Source organism: Triticum urartu, chromosome 7A, assembly GCF_056163025.1.
Source record: "Triticum urartu cultivar PI428250 chromosome 7A, HENAU_Tu73, whole genome shotgun sequence".
Taxonomy (NCBI): domain Eukaryota; kingdom Viridiplantae; phylum Streptophyta; class Magnoliopsida; order Poales; family Poaceae; genus Triticum; species Triticum urartu.
The window spans coordinates 354,220,838-354,234,528 of record NC_141879.1 but is presented as its reverse complement, the minus strand read 5'-3'; the positions used below and the strand labels follow the sequence as shown (position 1 = coordinate 354,234,528).

At 44.1% G+C, this 13,691-nt stretch overlaps 1 long non-coding RNA gene across 1 annotated transcript; it reads left to right on the top strand.

The window, feature by feature from the left end:
* The first annotated feature begins 1,338 nt into the window (after positions 1 to 1,338).
* Positions 1,339 to 5,843, top strand: LOC147959580 (uncharacterized). The gene is made up of 3 exons (XR_015611581.1): positions 1,339 to 1,739; positions 1,896 to 2,134; positions 2,406 to 5,843. It is a non-coding gene; the product is annotated as an uncharacterized LOC147959580 (long non-coding RNA).
* The last annotated feature ends 7,848 nt before the right edge of the window (positions 5,844 to 13,691 follow it).

Below are 13,691 nucleotides of genomic sequence, written 5' to 3'. Positions count from 1 at the left end.
TTGAGTCCATGGATCATACACACTCTCACCCTTCCACCATTGCTAGCCTCTCTAATACCGCACACCTTTCGCCGGTATCATACACCCACCATAATCCTTCCTCAAAACAGCCACCCTACCTACCTATCATGGCATTTCCATAGCCATTCCAAGATATATTGCCATGCAACTTTTCACCGTTCCTTTTACTATGACACGCTCCATCATTGTCATATTGCTTTGCATGATCATGTAGTTGACATTGTACTAGTAAAATGCCCATGCGTTGCCACGACACAACAAGATTATATATAGGGAAATTGATTAAATGAATTGTAATTCACCCGTGGATGTCGCATGCGACTTATGATTGTATTGTTATAAATATCAACCTTTCGAGTTATTTACCCAAAAACCACCATAGTTGGGGCTAGGGTAACAACTTGATACCACATCTATGCCAGGGCACAAAAAACCACCAACTCTGTGCCTAATCTGTAACACGAAACACTGACGCTTGGATTTGGTTGCGAAAACAGCCAAACTGACAGGTATGGCCCGCCTGTCGGTCTGACATGGCGTGCTTATGTGGACAATATGCTGAGTTGGACAAAGGTCCCACCTCTTAGTGACTCAAGTGTTTATTTTATTTTACTTGTTCTTTTTATTTCCTTCTGTTTTCCTCCATGGGCATTTCAACAAATAGGTTGTGAGCGGCCCTTGATTCTTCCCTGTCTCCGACCGAGGTCCGCCGTGGCTGATTCTTCTCCGTTGCCGAGCCTGTTTGCGCTGTCCGGTGACACATACGCGTTGTGATCGGCATTCGACGCCATCCTCGCCAGCTGCGTCATGGAAGTCAAAGTGGCTGCCTCTCTGGGCGTTGCACCAGGGGACCTGGTCGCCTCCCCGAGCCATGTCGTATAAGTGACCGCCTTCCTTGACGTTGCACAGGGCATGCCCAAGAAGCCCCTAAAGCACGGCGTCGTGCAGAAGCTCGGGCGGCGCTGATGGTGTTCTTCCGCGGACCCATTCCTAAGTAGCCGGCCGCCCCGTCGTTCTTCCTCAGCTCCGGCGTCCATGTACTATCACGATTGAAGATGAATAGATTGAAAGTTTTCCCGCAAACAAAATAATCCATCTATGTGACTTTTATTTAAAAAAATAACACATACTCCTATAATATAAATAAGAAAAAGAAAAATATAGTCATATAGAATATGTTGAGTCGCACCTGTCTATGTTTTTTAGAGCAGCTGTTGTTGGGCCTACGTGGGATCACCTCTCCACGCAATCACTTATTGTATCACCTATCGTGAAAAAAGTTACTAAAAAAACCTATGAGGTAAAAATGGTTTCTCAAAAAAAGTGTCACTTTCTTTCCCACCGCATCCCATTCCCATCTCACTCTCATGTCTCATCCCCACCCAGCCATGGCCAGGGTCGTCGCCTCCTCTCCCCGCCGTGGGTTCGCACCAGCGCCACACCCTCCGCCCCCATCTGTCCGGGCAACTGAAGACGTCCTCCGTCGGCTTGGATTGTTGTCCAGCAACTTGCGGCCACCCGGCGGTGGTGTACAGGGAGGCGTGGGAGTGTGCGTCCTGTACCGTCTACGGTGGAGCGCTGGCTGGAGAATGAGGTGTTGGCCTCAATGCGGGAGGCAGACATCTCTAAGCCAACCGAGATGCAGTGGTCAGCTTGCCTGCCGTGTTCGTCAAAATCAGTGGCATGGTTGGCTCGTTCGGTTGCTCCGTCAGGTTCAGGTACTTACTCAAGTCTCAAGCATTCGGAATCGAATTCTGATAGCGCGAAGAAGAGAACGATTGATCTGAGTACTTATGGGGCCTATGTTAGATTAGAGGGTAGATGGGGTCATATATGGGTTATAGCAGCTTGGTGATAAATCTAATACATCCCAGATGAGGAACGGTGCCAGATCTGCTGCAGGTCCTCTGAAACAACAGATCGTCTCCTCTTTGACTGCTGCCGTGCCACCGAAATCGGAGAAGGTGTGAGCTGTCGCTCCATCTGAGTCCGCCCGCCTGCCCCATCGCCGTCCTTGCACGCGGACACAGTGCACCGGCTGCTCTTGTGGACCATCTGGAATCATCGCCGCAACATCGTTTGCCACGCGGACATGCCGGCAATCTACCGTGGTGTACGTTCTGCTACTTCTGATCTTAGGCTTTGGTTTTTAGACTGAAAAAACATGAACAGGGAGGCATGCTGGCCTGGGCCCCCTACCTAGAATCCCTGAACATGTGGCTTGTCTGTAATCTGAAACACAACTCTTGTATTCCACCTATGTCGTGGGGGTTTTCCTACTGCTATGCACCGTTGTTTCCTAAAAAATTTGTGGGGAATGAGTATTGTTTGCATGGATAAAGTGCAAAGAATGGAAGGATTGATCTAAGTGATTGTGTTTGTAGGTTGTCCATATCGCCGGGGCCAAGAGGAAAGTATAGACTGCTGCATTCATTACGCATTCCTTACTTATGTCGTGTCCAGGATGGATGCTTGTCTCACGCATCCGTTTAGTAGCCCACCCCACGTATGGAAGCGCCTCTTTCCTTCTTTATTTCTCTTGTGAAGAGCCTCTGGTTCCTTCCTTATTTAGCATGATCTCTGAGAGACTTCCTGATACCCAGGAAATTAATGTTGTATATAAATAAGATAGATTGGATGTAAATCAGCAAGGTGGGACTATTTTTGCCTCTTAACCGGGATAGATGGGCCGGATTTTCTGGACCACGACACATGGGTTGGTTCATTCGCTCGGCCTCGCTGGCTGACGAAGGAAACTGATGTACGAAATACCGGACGGAAGAAACGGACGCAAATCAGGGCGTAAGAAGCGTTTCGTGCTTTATTATTAGGTAAAGATTTGTGGTAAAGCCACCATTCATAATTCTTTCATACATGTCACTCTTGATTCATTGCATATCCCGGTACACTGCCGAAAGCATTCACATAGAGTCATATTTTGTTCTAAGTATCGAGTTGTAATTGTTGAGTTGTAAGTAAATAAAAGTGTGATGATCATCATTATTAGAGCATTGTCCCAAGTGAGGAAAGGATAATGAAGACTATGATTCCCCCACAAGTCGGGATGAGACTCCGGACAAAAAAAAAGAGGCCATAAAAAAAGGAAAACGCCCAAATAAAAAAATATGAGAGAAAAAGAGAGAAGGGACAATGCTACTATTCTTTTACCACACTTGTGCTTCAAAGTAGCACCATGATCTTCATGATAGAGAGTCTCTTGTGTGTAACATCCCAAATTTCAATTTGGAATGTTATACACTAGATCATCATTGCATATCATATTTATTGCATTTTGGTTGATCCTAAAAAATTTACGCAACTCAAGGACCCTCGGAGAGAGTTGGGGATTTCGTTATTTTCATATTTGAGTTGTCTCAAATTTTGAAAATAGGATCATTTGATTTTATTGATTTTATCTTCAATTATTTCTATTACAAAAATATGAGAGAGGGAATAAAATGACTTTCCCAAAATAAAGTAATATTGAGGATTTAATAAAAAAATCAATTAAGATTTATTTTGGTTTTATTTGCTATTTTATTTGAATTTAGGAAAAATGCGCGTTTTTCAAAATTACATTTAGGCCCCAAATAAATGTTCATCCTGTGTGGCTTGATTTTAGAAGCCGGGGATAATTTATTTCGGGATTTTTGGAGTCCGTTTAGTATTCCTTTTGTTTTTTTCTGAGCGTAACTATTTAAAAAAAACTAAACCGACCTACGCGCCGTGTTAGGCCCGGACTCCTCCGGCCTCGGCCTTTATAAGCTGCCGGCCCGCCCCGGGGCCGAAACCCTAGCCGCCACCGCCTCGAGGCCCGCGCCTGCCGCCGCCGCCTCGCGTGCCGCCGCCGGAGCCCGCCGCCGCCCCTCGACGCCGACGTCGCCGCCCCGCACCCCGCCGCCCCGCCGAAGCCGCCGCCCGCCGTTCGCCGGAGCCATCGCCGCCTGTCTCACCGCCGAGGTTGACCCGCCGCCGGTTTTTCCTGGAAAATCGTTCGGTTTCCGCCGGTTTTTGTTCGGTTTTTTTAGTTCCCGTTTTTTTCTTTTTAGATCGGTTTTTTCCGGTTTAGGTTAAATAGCGAGCGTTCGCTCGTTCGTTCGTTTCAACGAACGCGTTCTTCGTTTAGATCCAGATAACAAACGTTCGTTCGTTAAGCTGTTCGTTGTTTTTATTTTTCTCGGATTTATTCCGCAATTTTTCTGATCGCGATTTGTGATCCGATTTTCGTTTTAGTTTAACTTTTCACTCGTTTATCGGAATCAGGCTATTCAAGCGCTTGGAGTTTCATCTCAAAACCCTCTTTCCGTTTAACCAACTCAAACAAGTTTTTGCCACTGTAAAAAATTGCCCTAGATCCAAAATAGTAAACGAAGCTTGTTTCTTTTGCCGTTTGTCTTTCGTTACTTCGTTCGATTTGATTCTTTTTGCCAACCGGAGTTCTTAAGTTGAACTTTCTGGTTAGATCTCTTATTTGAGTTTTACTTGTGCATTAGTTGAGTACTTATTGTATGCTTGTTTGTTTGCGGTAGAGTACCCGGAGTGCGCCGCTTGCTACTTCGAATCGCTAGGTTTCCCGGATCATCAACAGGGCAAGTAACACTTTGATCATGTTTTTCCCACTACCCAGTTTTATTGCATTAGATCAATCCTCACACATTGCATGGTTAGGATCTAATTAAATTGTGGGTTTGGGAAGTAGATGAGGTAGTACCTATTACCTGTTATTATCAAACCTTTGAGAGTTACTTCTACGTTTTCTTATTATGCCATGCTATGCTCGTAGACGTGGATTGGGTGAGTGTATCCATGAATGATGTGAGATTGTTAATTAATGGTTTATTTAAGGTGGCAACTTAAATACGCATCTGGGTGGATTGAGGCACCTGGGTATTCCAGTGATTGCCTATTTTTCTTTATGGACCGCCACCCAGACTCAAAGGGATCATGAGATTATTCATGCTAGAAACTTCCGTGTGCAGCCACAAGCTACTATGGGCTCTAGCATAGTTGATTAAGTCGGGCGAACTCTTACAGTGGTAGACTAGCAGATGTAGGGGATGTAGGTTGGTACGGTGTACCCGTTCGTAAGGTGCTAGCGCTTCTGAAAGACTATGTCTCGGTCATCCGTTTCTCAAACACCATGTAGTGCGAGAATCCCAATGGAGGAGATCGAGTCTTGTAGGGAAAAGTGCGCAAACCTCTGCAGAGTGTATAAACTAATCATGATTAGCCGTGTCCCCGATTATGGACATCTTGAGTATCTAGTACCTGGATTATCATGTGAATCTCAACATGTTACTTTAAAATTAAATCTGTTGGGTTTTGTTTAATGATGATGCTTAATTGGGATTGAGAATGATGTCTACCATTCTCAATGTTTAACAACCACCATGATAGTTAAATAAAATTTATTCCTTTGCAGTAGGGAAAATTGGCTTTACGCAAAACTGTAACCATAGAGCTTTCCACCAGCCAAATATGCATATAGATTAGCCTATTTCATTCCATTACTCTCTATGTGTTACTTTGCCAGCATATTCCATGTGCTGACCCATTTCGGGCTGCAATGTTAATGTTGCAGACTTTTCAGATGACGATTAAGGTGTTTTTAGGTCGTGGTTCTATACTCAGTGATGCCGTTGGAGTTGATGGACTCACTTATCTTCCAAGCCTTCCGATGTTATCGTTATTAGATGGCCTTAAGCCATATTTATTGTAATAAGTTCTCTTTTGAGACACTCGATGTAATAAGTGTGTGATTGCTACTCTGTTATAAATCCTTCAAGTATTGTGTGGTGTCAGCATTACTGATCCAGGGATGACACCTGAGCACAGAGATTGGACCGTTTGAGGTCTGGTCACTACAAGATGGTATCAGAGCACACGCTGACTGTAGGACATGATCACTAGGCTAAAGACCTAGATCACTACTCACTCTCCTCTCTTTTCTGACTTCTCATCTTTTCTACTCTTTTAGGATGAAGGATGCAAGGAACAATTTCACTCAACCGGATGAAGATACACCCTTTGGACGTCACTTGAAGGAAGCTACTAGATACCTGAACATAGGAGTACCAAGCTTCACCGGAACCTACAATGCCACTTTACCTGAAGAGGAGCGCTGGATGATTCAAGTTCAAGTCCCAGGAAGGATGTTCATGCCAGTCACTCAGCCCATAGAGTTTTCTTTTGATGCACCAACTTGGAGTCTAGGAAAGAGCATGGCAGCTCACATCGCCATGGGACGCATTGGAGAAGTTTACCACAATGATCTTAAGGATACTATCTACCAGATTTGTGGACGCCGAGATGAGCACTGGGAGATGATCAGCACCAGAAAGGATAGATCAGTTGCAACTTTTATCCAGGAGTTAAACCAGCACATTCGATGTCAGGAGAACCAGATGTGCGCCGACATGATTCTAACTATTATAACATGAATCTAGGCGTAAACCAATCATAGATAAAAGTGGGATTGATAAAATTGATAACTCGACATGCTCGTCATCATATTCATCATAAATACGTAAGTCATGACATGAGGAAGTCGCACTAGCATGAAGCATGGGAATAGGTGCGTCAACATCATGCAAGCAAATCATTCATAAAATAGTACACTATTGGGACAAGAGAAGCACCATCATCTATGTTACCTTTGGAGCATCGCTCATGTGTTGTAGGTGAGGTGTCGAAGACCGAGTCGTGGTCATCTTCATCTTGATGGAACCATGTGGGAGGTGCATCATCATCCACCATGGCCATCGTTGTCTCCATTGGAGGCATGGACTCATCGAGGATAGGCGTGTCATCATGTAGGAGACCTAGCACCAAAGAAGAAAAAACACTAGGAGTAGAGGTTAAGTCATTAGAAATCAAAGTGGCCTCACATGCCGTGTCAACTACCTCACTCGCTAAATGTGGTGGCTCACTCACTCCCTCTTGGATGCTCTCAAGTGTGGGGCTAGTGGTGGTCACACTCATCCTCTCATACGAAATGCACTCAATGTCACATATGGTGGAGTCACTCATATCACTCATGTGGTGGTGTCTCTCCTCACATGGCAATTGGGGCATCTCGTCATATGTGGGTGTCGGAGAGATGTAGGTGCAAATGTCTCCATGCTCGATCTTGTCGTAGTCGTAGCCGTGGATGAAGGCCGAAGATGGCATATCATCACTCTCCTCTGAGACCAAAGGTAAGGTCTCATGTGCGGTCTCGTAACTTGACTCGAAGTGTGAGTCCAATATGGGCGCTGTCTTCATGTTGTTGAAGAGGTTCATGCGCGTCACCGTGGTCGAAGGGGATGGCCCTTGCTCGACCTTCTTATCTCCATCTTGTTGTAGGAGGCCCATATGATGTGGCACCTCGTAGCTCGTCTCCTTAACCAAAGGGAATTTCCCGTGCATGGCCATCTTCCTTGAGGGGCTTCCGAAGATGGAAGTGTCACCCTCGCTCGTGGGTGGTCGCCTTGTAGTTGAAGATGTCGATGTAGGCGAACTCATGGGGAGTAGGCGAAGATGCCTTTATAGCATTTGGCAAAGATGCCGAAGTGGTTGGTGTAGCCATATGTCCATCTTGGTGGTGCTTGTCTCGCGGTCTTCTCTTGTGCTCATGATGTTTGGACTTGGGCGTGAAGTAGGGCTTGTTGGGACTCATAGATTTGCGCTTGGCGAGCATCTTCATGTTGATGGTGTCATTGTCGCACTTGAGCTCGTAGTAGAAGTCGTTCGTCGTCGTCGTGCACATGTTGCTTGGAGGTGACTTGTCCTTCATGACAAGGTGGATCACGAACGTTACGGTGGTCGCCATGGAGATGTGGATGTGGATGACTTGCGCTTGCATCATTTTTCCGCTCCGAAGAGTTGTGACTTGAACGTCGCCGCCTTGAGGATGATGAAGGGGAAGAACGGTTGATCAACAAGGTCTGAATCTCCTCCATCCCTGCATCTTGCTCCTCCTTGTGCACAGAAAGCTTGTTGTCGATGTAGTCCCTTTTCCTTGCTTCGGAGTGACGAATGTCGATGGAGAGGTTCTCGATGCACTCTCGCAATCTTGATTGTGCGCCTTGCATTTGTCATTGTAGATCAAAAATTGACACTTTGGTGATGTAGTTGTTCACGCCGTCGTTGTTGTGGAAGACCGGAGATGAAATGCCTTGCCTATCCATCACTCCAATAGAAAAATGTGAGTGGTAGAAAGAGAAGAACGAATACCAAATGCACCTTGACCAAAGTTGAAAGTGGATCAATGATCACTCCAATGTGGACAAGGAAATAACACAATTGGTACCAATTCTTGTCGGTTTCTCACACCTACACAAATAAGGCTTATGGTGGAGCTCGGTGAGGATAGTGGCACAAAACATTAATGCAAAATGTTAACAAGAGTCAATAATGTTGAAAGAGATTCACAAATTCGCAAGTGAAACAAGTAGACCAATAGCAATATGTGGCACACGGAAACACACACACACAGATAGATAAATGGGGTCGTGCAACCAAGGATGAGCACAAAATGTGGAATCCACGGAAAACGCTCATGTTGCACAACTCAAGAGAGACGCTAGCACAATTTATCAATAGGCGGATACGACACTTGTGCACAACCTATAAGATGCAAAATGGATCACTGTCTATCGCAAGTATACTATGTATGTATGGTTCCCGGTGTTTTTTCTCACAAGGTGATCCAAGATGATCTTATATGCAATGTGGTATGATGCTATGGCTATTGCTTACAAGCTTCTTTGCTCTTTCGCTGTTTCTTAAAAGCTTATTCTTTTTTTTGTATATGGCCACAATGCGAAATGTACAAACCAAGATAGAAATTGGGTATATACGGGAACAAACTTGAGGCACACGATAGGCAAGTGACGCAAAATGGGCTAGCGGTTATCAATGCAATGGCAAGGGAATATACAAAGGAGGGATACCACGATACCAAGATGATATGGAGGTTACCGTCCGTGTCGATGATGAGTGGCGGTGATTGCTACCTCTTGAGCACTTGCGTTGGTTTTCCCTTGAAGAGGAAAGGGTGGTGCAGCAAAGTAGCATAAGTATTTACCTCAGTTTTTGAGAACCAAGGTATCAATCCAGTAGGAGGCTACGCGCCAGTCCCTCGCACCTACAAAAAACAAATAAATCCTCGCAACCAACGCGATAAGGGGTTGTCAATCCCTACACGGTCACTTACAAGAATGAGATCTGATAGATATTATAAGATAATATTTTTGGTATTTTTATGATAAAGATGCAAAGTAAAATAAAAGGTAATGAAAATAACTAAGTATTGGAACAATAATATGATGAAGATAGACCCGGGGGCCATAGGTTTCACTAGTGGTTTCTCTCAAGAGCATAAGTATTTTACGGTGGGTGAACAAATTACTATTGAGCAATTGACAGAATTGAGCATAGTTATGAGAATATCTAGGTATGATCATGTATACAGGCATCACATCCAAGACAAGTAGACCGACTCCTGCCTGCATCTACTACTATTACTCCACACATCGACCGCTATCTAGCATGCATCTAGAGTATTAAGTTCATAAGAAAAGAGTAACGCTTTGAGCAAGATGACATGATGTAGAGGGATAAACTCATGCTATATGATGAAAACCCCATCTTGTTATCCTCGATGGCAACAATACAATACATGCCTTGCTGCCCCTACTATCATTGGGAAAGGACACCGCAAGATTGAACGCAAAGCTAAGCACTTCTCCCATTGCAAGAAAGATCAATCTAGTAGGCCAAATCAAACTGATAATTCGAAGAGACTTGCAAAGATAACCAATCATACATAAGAGAATTCAGAGAAGATTCAAATATTGTTCATAGATAAACTTGATCATAAACCCACAATTCATCGGTCTCAACAAACACACCGCAAAAGAAGATTACATTGAATAGATCTCCACAAGAGAGGGGGAGAACTTTGTATTGAAATCCAAAAAGAGAGAAGAAGCCATCTAGCTAATAACTATGGACCCGTAGGTCTGAGGTAAACTACTCACACTTCATTGGAGAGGCTATGGTGTTGATGTAGAAGCCCTCCGTGATCGATGCCCCCTCCGGCGGAGCTCCGGAACAGGCCCCAAGATGGGATCTCGTGGATACAGAAAGTTACAGCGGTGGAATTAGGGTTTTGGCTCCGTATCTGATCGTTTGGGGGTACGTAGGTATATATAGGAGGAAGAAGTACGTCGGTGGAGCAACAAGGGGCCCACAAGGGTGGAGGGCGCGCCTGGGGGGTAGGCGCGCCCCCTTACCTCGTGGCCTCCCTGTTGGTTGCTTGATGTACGGTCCAAGTCTCCTGGATCTTGTTCGTTCCAAAAATCACGTTCCCGAAGGTTTCATTTTGTTTGGACTCCGTTTGATATTCCTTTTCTTCGAAACCCTAAAATAGGCAAAAAAACAACAATTCTAGGTTGGGCCTCCGGTTAGTAGGTTAGTCCCAAAAATAATATAAAAGTGTATAATAAAGCCCAATAACGTTCAAAACAGAAGATAATATAGCATGGAGCAATCAAAAATTATCGATACGTTGGAGACGTATCAAGCATCCCCAAGCTTAAATCCTACTCGTCCTCGAGTAGGTAAATGATAAAAACAGAATTTTTGATGTGGAATGCTACTTGGCATAATTTCAATGTAATTCTTCTTAATTGTGGTATCAATATTCAGATCCAAAAGATTCAATATAAAAGTTTAATATTGACATAGAAATAATAATACTTCAAGCATACTAACTAAGCAATTATGTATTCTCAAAATAGCATGGCCAAGGAAAGTTATCCATACAAAATCATATAGTCTGGCTATGCTCTATCTTCACCACACAAAGTATTTAAATCATGCACAACCCCGATGACAAGCCAAGCAATTGTTTCATACTTTTGACATTCTCAAAAAATTTCAATCTCCACACAATACATGAGTGTGAGCCATGGACATAGCCCTTTAGGTGGAATAGAATGGTGGTTGTGGAGAAGACAAAAAGGGAGAAGATAGTCTCACATCAACTAGGCATATCAACGGGCTATGGAGATGCCCATCAATAGATAACAATGCGAGTGAGTAGGGATTGCCATGCAACGGATGCACTATAGCTATAAGTATATGAAAGCTCAAAAAGAAACTACGTGGGTGTGCATCCAACTTGCTTGCTCACGAAGACCTAGGGCATTTTGAGGAAGCCCATCATTGGAATATGCAAGCCAAGTTCAATAATGAAAAATTCCCACTAGTATATGAAAGTGATAACACAATGTAGCGACCAGACCTCAAACGGTCCAATCTCTGTGCTCAGGTGTCATCCCTGGATTAGTAATGCTGACACCACATAGTACTTGAAGGATTTATAATAGAGTAGCAATCACACACTTATTACATCGAGTGTCTCAAAAGAGAACTTATTACAATAAATATGGATTAAGGCCATCTAATAATGATAACAGCGGAAGGCTTGGAAGATAAGTGAGTCCATCAACTCCAACTGCATCACTGAGTATAGAACCATGACCTGAAAACACCTTAATCATCGTCTGAAAAGTCTGCAACATTAACGTTGCAGCCCGAAACGGGTCAGCACATGGAATATGCTGGCAAAGTAACACATAGAGAGTAATGGAATGAAATAGGCTAATCTATATGCATATTTGGCTGGTGGAAAGCTCTATGGTTACAGTTTTGTGTAAAGCCAATTTTTCCCTACTGCAAAGGAATAAATTTTATTTAACTATCATGGTGGTTGTTAAACATTGAGAATGGTTGACAGCCTTCTCAATCCCAATTAAGCATCATCATTAAACAAAACCCAACAGAATTAATTTTAGAGTAACATGTTGAGATTCACATGATAATCCAGGTACTAGATACTCAATATGTCCATAACCGGGGACACGACTTATCATGATTAGTTTATACACTCCGCAGAGGTTTGCGCACTTTTCCCCACAAGACTCGATCTCCTCCGTTGGGATTCTTGCACTACATGGTGTTTGAGAAACGGATGACCGAGACATAGTCTTTCAGAAGCGCTAGCACCTTACGAACGGGTAGACCGTACCAACCTACATCCCCTACATCTGCTAGTCTACCACTGTAAGAGTTCGCCCGACTTAATCAACTATGCTAGAGCCCATAGTAGCTTGTGGCTGCACACGGAAGTTTCTAGCATGAATAATCTCATGATCCCTTTGAGCCTGGGTGGCGGTCCATAAAGAAAAATAGGCAATCACTGGAATACCCAGGTGCCTCAATCCACCCAGATGTGTATTTAAGTTGCCACCTTAAATAAACCATTAATTAACAATCTCACATCTTTCATGGATACACTCACCCAATCCACGTCTACGAGCATAGCATGGCATAATAAGCAAACGTAGAAGTAACTCCCAAAGGTTTGATAATAAGAGGTAATAGGTACTACCTCATCTACTTCCCAAACCTACAATTTAATTAGATCCTAACCATGCAATGTGTGAGGATTGATCTAATGCAATAAAACTGGGTAGTGGGAAAAACATGATCAAAGTGTTACTTGCCTTGTTGATGATCCGGGAAACCTAGCGATTCGAAGTAGCAAGCGGCGCACTCCGGGTACTCTATCGCAAACAAACAAGCATACAATAAGTACTCAACTAATGCACAAGTAAAACTCAAATAAGAGATCCAACCAGAAAGTTCAACTTAAGAACTCCGGTTGGCAAAAAGAATCAAATCGAACGAAGCAACGGAAGACAAACGACAAAAGAAACAAGCTTCGTTTACTATTCCGGATCTAGGGCAATTTTTTACAGTGGAAAAAAATTGTTTGAGTTGTTTAAACGGAAAGAGGGTTTCGAGACAAAACTCCAGGCGCTTGAATCACCTGATTCCGATAAACGAGCGAAAAGTTAAACTAAAACGAAAATCGGATCAGAAATCACGATCAGAAAAATCGCGGAATAAATCCGAGAAAAAGAAAAACGACGAACAGCTTAACGAACGAATGTTCGTTATCTAGATCTAAACGAAGAACGCATTCGTTAAAATGAACGAACGAGCGAACGCTCGCTATTTAATCTAAACCGGAAAAAACCAATCTAAAAAGAAAAAACGGGAACTAAAAAAACCGCACAAAAACCAGCGGAAATCGAACGGTTTTCCAGGAACAAATGGCGGCGGGTCAACCTCAGTGGTGAGATGGGCGGCGACGGCTCCGGCGGGGCGGCGGGGTGCGGGGCGGCGGCGGGGTGCGGGGCGGCGGTGGCGTCGGTGGCGGCGTCGGGCTCCGGCGGCGGCACGCGAGGCGGCAGCGGCGGCGAAAGGCGGCAGCGGCAGGTGCGGGGCTCGAGGCGGCGGCGGCGGCTAGGGTTTTGGCCCCGGGGCGGGCCGGCGGCTTATTAAGCCCGAGTCCGGAGGAGTCCAGGCCTAACACGGCCCGTAGGTCGGTTCAGTTTTTTTTAAATAGTTACGCTCAGAAAAAAGCAAAAGGAATACTAAACGGACTCCAAAAATCCCGAAATAAATTTTCCCCGGCTTCTAAAATCAAGCCGCACAGGATGAACATTTATTTGGGGCCTAAATGCAATTTTGAAAAACGCACATTTTTCCTAAATTCAAATAAAATAGCAAATAAAACCAAAATAAATCTTAATTGATTTTTTATTAAATCCACA